This window comes from Alexandromys fortis, unplaced genomic scaffold (genome assembly GCF_014885135.2).
Source record: "Alexandromys fortis isolate MF-2015 unplaced genomic scaffold, M_Fortis_MF-2015_v1.1 scaffold_71, whole genome shotgun sequence".
Classification (NCBI taxonomy): Eukaryota; Metazoa; Chordata; class Mammalia; order Rodentia; family Cricetidae; genus Alexandromys; species Alexandromys fortis.
In genome coordinates this window covers 5,540,285-5,546,264 of record NW_026067954.1, presented here as the reverse complement: position 1 = coordinate 5,546,264, position 5,980 = coordinate 5,540,285, and positions in this window count along the sequence as shown.

The following is a 5,980-nucleotide window of genomic DNA, read 5'->3' as shown; positions in this document are numbered from 1 at the left end:
CGTGGGTGTAATGAGCTTTTCCGCTCAGTTACCATATATGTTTCAACAAAGACTTTCCATGTTTAAGCACAAGGTGAAGAAAAGCCCACATTTGAAGCCATAAACTTCAATTTACCCCAAGCAGGAAGGGAACCGCACAATCTGCAGATTAAATACATATTTTATTCCACAACACGGCTTTCTTTCCCTCCTAAAGTCAGCCTTGCATCCCAACTATAATACGCTCAATAAGAATTTGTGGAATGTAAAAGCACCATGCTAGGGTTCCCAGGTGAGAAACAACAGGAGGAAAGAGTACATGTACCACAAGATGATTCCAAACAAACCAGCGTGCATGAGGAAAAGAATATACAGCTACCCTTAGATAAATCAGGAGTGGTTTGAAGGTAAGGAAAGTTCCAGTGCCTTACTTCACAGAGACTGAAGCTTGTGGTGAAGTGGAAGCTCTTGCAGGGTGTAATTACACACCCTTCAGCGTCCACACTGCCTTCCACGCAATGTAAAACAATGTGTCATAGTCCCGTACAGCCAGAGCCGTAATTTACCGGAGTCAGCAACTCTGTGGGGCAGGTAGGCCATATTTCAAAAGGGGAAGGGGAGTTGGGGGAAGAAGTGAGAGACAGCCAATCAATTCCCAAAGATCCTGCTTCCCTGCCACTCCGCTGACCTTTCGGGCAAGACCTAATGCCAATTAGCTCAGTTATAAAGTCCATAATTCTTCTGGGGAAGGCCGTGTGTAGCACATGATCATTTTACAACGGTTGTCCTAATTTGCAACCCCCAAACATGGACTCCTGGGGCCGCCAGGTGGGGGTGGGGGGATTTGTTGGCAAGCGACTGGAGCAGCTGGAAGGGATCACAGAGCACAATTACTGTCCGCGCATGGCCACATCTGGAAAACAGCTCCATGCTGGCTTTAAAACGGCATTAATGAAGAATGGAACTTTGTGCTGGGAATGACTGGGTGGGAGAAAAGGAGGGGGGAGTACAGGGGTCCCCTTCTGCCCAGTGTGGTGGGGGTGAAAAGACTGTAGAGAAAACAGCAGGCAGGGTAGAAGAATTCAGGACAAAGTGGGCGTTGACAAGAGAGAAGGCTGCAGAGACACTGTTACTGTAGGGGCATGTCTCTAAACCCCTTCCTGTCTGCCATCTTGAAACCCGAGCATCATGCAGGGCTGGTCTTTTACACGTTAAGTTTAGCTGATATTTGTCCATTATGTGAGCTATTTGTGATACTGGAAGTTTCCGAACTAAAAGCATATACGGCAGTAGTACCAAAATTCTCCAGGTCAACATTCAGTCCCTCGTTTGGAGGACTCCTTCCCCATAGATGGATTTGAGAGTGCAAAAATGTGTGTACTGCTTTTAGAATATTGGGCATGTAGAGGATGCTCAATAAAAAATCATGGGCTAGACACAAGTTGAATTAGCTGCATGAATCATTTGTGACCATGACCTAATTAATGAATTAATTCCTGTCTTTGATTTCTTAGTTACAAGGACTGCATAAGGCCAGAAGGATTCTCAATCATAAGTGCAAGTACCGAAGGTAGTAGATCCTTCTGAAGAGGTCTCAAGAGCCCACTGGGAAGGGAGATGGGGGTGTTCATAGTCTGAAAGCTAACGTTCAGTAGTATAATATATTTTCATGCTTTGGAAAGCTCGCAGTCTGTCTTTGACTCCACTAATGCCATCTACGAATAAAGGAGCAGAAAGAATGTGACAAAAAAATCAAATCCAAAAGGGCTCTTTACTCCCCACCTCACCAATATTCTGGACATTTCTGAATCTGCAGAGGAAGGGAGGGAACTTATTTTAACATGGGTTGAAAAGAACTGTGAAGCCTTGCATGGTGGCACACACCTTTACTTCCAGGACTCAGGAGGCAGAGGCAGGCGGATCTCTGAGAGTTCAAATTCAGCCTGGTCTACCCAGTGAGTTCTAGGACAGCCAGGGCTACATAATAGAGAGACTTATTTCAAAAACAAAAAGAACAAAAGAAGAAAGAAAAGAGCTGTGAAGTGCTGAGGATGGCTTTGAGACCTTGGGGTCCAGTCTCTCCTGTTTTCCATTTCATTATTTCGGATCAGATGCTTGGGTCCCCAAAAGTTAGGCACCTTAAAGGGACAGCCAGGACAAACTTCAGAGGAAATAGCTATGTGGGAACATAGACATCTTCACCCCCTTTGCCCTTTTGCCCAACTCTGCCTGCCCAAAACCACCTCCCAGGCATTCAGGAGTTTGAAGACTTAGCCCGTTCAGATTGCTACAAAAACTACCATAATCTAGGCATCTTATAAACAAAATGTAATTATTTCTGTCAGTACTAGAGACTAATAGTTTGAGGCCAGGCTGGGAGCATGATGGAATTCTAGGAGGGGCCTGGGACACACAGTATTGTAGTTCCCTCCTTGTGTGCTTATGTGGAATCTCTATTATAAAGACATTTATCTCATTACCCCTCATCACCTAATTAATCACTTCCTAAAGTTCTCATCTCCTAAGTCACCACTTTGAAGGTGGAGATCTCATGATATGAGATTGAGGAGACTTAACATTCAGACTACTGAACCTGCCTGGCGATGGTGGCGCACGCCTTTAATCCCAGCACTCGGAAGGCAGAGGCAGGCGGATCTCTGTGAGTTCGAGACCAACCTGGTCCACAGAGCTAGTTCCAGGACAGGCTCCAAAGCCACAGAGAAACCCTGTCTCGAAAAAAAAAAAAAAAACAGACTACTGAACCTATCTTAGTACCCATTTTAGTACCCATTTTGTGACTGAAACTTCTAGACACCCTCCACAGAAATTCACCCCCACATCTGAGGCAGAAATCATCCCACCCATGTCCCTGGCAGACCAGTCTTCTTGTTGCACTACGGTACTTGCAACTGACAGCAGAAGCTAAAGCCTCCCGCCTGACTTCGGTTGAAGTTTCACCTCAAGCACCTACCGGAGAAGTGCTAATTAGAAATTAATCTGCCTGCATGCGAGTAGGCAAAGGTTCCCTTTGCTGTGAAGTGAAGCTAAAGACACTCAAGTCCTGGGATTCATGCAAAGAACAAACAAGGTAGCGCATGCTAATGGGATTTCTCAACTGCTTGGTGTTCTGCGGTAGCGTCTGTCTGTGTACCATGACCTTGAGTGCTGTCTTTAGATAGCTGGATTCTGATGTTAGTTGTGTATCCCATTTCCAAACTGGTCTGGGCAGTTGTTTCTCACAGAAAGCATCCAAAGAAAGTCGTGTTGGGACTTCTTGATTATGAAAACACATTGTTCTTACCTTGCTATTGCAGTAGTCAATATAAAAACCTTATATGTACAAGGTATCTTTAGGAAATCATTCCCATGTATCTGCGATCTCAAATCTGAATTTAGCAAGGCTTCTTCCATAATCGATCATAACATCCGGCCCCGCACATCCAACCACTCAGGTCAAAATGGATGACGATACCAGCAGAGCCTTTGCTTGTTAAACAGTCTTCAAGGATTGAGAAAACTGTCTTCTACATTCTGGGCTATTGTTTATCTTAGTACATTGTTATTTTTTATTTACACACAATAACTTTACATATTTAGGAGCATAGTGCGTGCAATTTGGAGATGACTACATCACGTGCAATGAATGATCAGATCAAGGTAACTCACGTGACCTTGACCTCTGACATTTTTTCTTGGAAAGCATTCAAAAATCCAATTACCTACTTTTGAGTGTATAATTAGTTGTGGTCACCATGATCATCTGATTGTGCCACATAACATAAGAAGTTGTTCCTCCAGTTGACCTCCTAGAAGTTGTGAAATGATACTGCCCACCAGAGCTGAACCTCATTGGGACAGCTCACTACATACTTAACTGACAACTGCTCCCGTTCTATACCCTCCGTCTTTCTTACCCCACCATCTCCTCCATGTTTTATTTCATTTTCCCTATTAGTTCCTGTGTCAGTCCCTTGTAGCCTCTGCCCCATGACCTGGGTTTTCTCCAATTTTCAAGATCTCTGAAGAGATGCCTAACTTATTCAAGCTAGGTGCAAAGTCCCATTGATGCATCCAAGTGACATTTGTGTTCCTGAGGATCCTGTCACATGGCAGGCTCAACATTTGCAGATATCACAAAATAAATGCATTTGGAAATAGTCTTAAACATCTATGACTGGTTCACATCCTCCTATGTCTCACCAAAATGTCTCCCAACCCCCCTCCTTCAGAATCCCTGTCCCTGGCTTCTCTGATGCAGGTGATATCCATGAGAAGCGTTTCCCAACCCCATCTCCTTCAGAATCCCCGTCCCTGGCTTCTCTGATGCAGGTGATAGCCATGAGAAGCGTTTCCCCCTCTATCTATGCCAGAGCCCTCAGGTTTGGGGACTGAAGTCTTCGAGAAGTCCTGCTCCCAGCAGAGCCTCTTCTCTGATGGCTATCCATTCTGTGTAGCTGTCAGTCTGTCCTGATTCTTATAAAGCTTGTGACCGTAATTTCTCACTTCTAATTACTCCTGCCTAGAGTCTATTCAAAACCCTGGAGCAGATGAGGCACTCAGGAGAGAGTCCTTCAAGCCTGCCAGGTGTTAGGGCTTGTGGGAATGCTCTCCCTCCAACTCCTGAAGATTTCAACATTTCCGTGAATGACATAGGCATGCGCCTACCTGACTTTCTGTCCAGCCACAGGGTACTCAGAAACGACCTTATGTGTAAATACTTCTGACTTACTGTGAGTCTTCTGCACCGTCTTCCAGGTAACCTCTCTGGTTCCTCCTCTTCCCTGACTTCTGTAGTCTCTTGCTTTCCGCCACCTGGCCAATTACTTTTCTCCAACATTCTTGGCTCTGAGTTTGATGTCTTCCCTTTTCATTTCCCCACTTCAAATTCTGCCTGTCCTCCAAGACCAAATGCCACCTCCTCAGCACACCCCTGAGCCCAGCTGGAAATGAACCACCCTCTCTGACTGGCATCTTCCCTTATGGTTTTATTCTGTGAGGCTGAGGTAGCTTACCTATGTTAGCCACTTACTGTGGAGCTATGACAAAATTCCTGGCAGGCGCAACTTCAGGAATAAAGGATGGTTTCAAGGGGTTTATCCCATCATGACAGGGAAGACAACGGGGCTGCAGCTCAGATGGTGGGGGAGGAATTGTGGGGCAAACGCTGCTCATATCACTGTGGATTCTGAAACAGAGAGTAAGACAAGAATAAGGAGTGGTTGCAAACTTCCAAGGTCCACTCCTCAGAACCTAGTTCCTCCAACTACTCACCTCTTTTAAAATTTCCAAACATCTTAAAACAGTACCACCTGCTGGACCAAATACTTCAGATCCAATCGAACCCTGATACCACTGTGTTGGAACCATTGAAGTTGAAGAAGTAGGAACAATTCAGAAAGGGTGGAAATGAGAAAAGAACAGCTCTGATGGCAAAAGCCTCATGGAAGATTACCGTGGGATGTGAGTTTGTGTCCCAGAAACAGAAGTGACATGTAGAAAAGATAGAGTGTCAAAGAACCCACGAGAGCCTCAACCCACAGAGGAAAGGGACTAGAGATGAGTCTAGTGTCACTGGGGGAGGGGGAGTATGGAAATGAACAATGAAGCCCTGTTGATCACCTGTTAATGCCTGCGCTTTGGAGAGCAAGAAAAGGTCTAATTCCTACAAGTGTCCGTCTTATCTGAGATGACAAGAGTCATGTGCCACTAGGTCACTAAGGACTCTATCTTCCCAACCAATCCACAAATATCTGAAAGGGAGGACACAAGAAATTACAGGCTTAATGCAATTAGTTCCCTTCTGGGGATGCAAAGTGTTGAAAATAAGAGGCATGAGACAATTAGACAGTTACAATGTAAGGCAAGGAATGCTTGATCACTTAAAGGATAGAGACAAGGAAACCCTTAGAGAGGTTAGAGAAGCAGTCTGAAGGACAAAAGAGGCAGTTGAGGTTAAACCCTTCCGTCCAGTGGGAAAAGGGAGATTTGAGTGGAGTCCTAA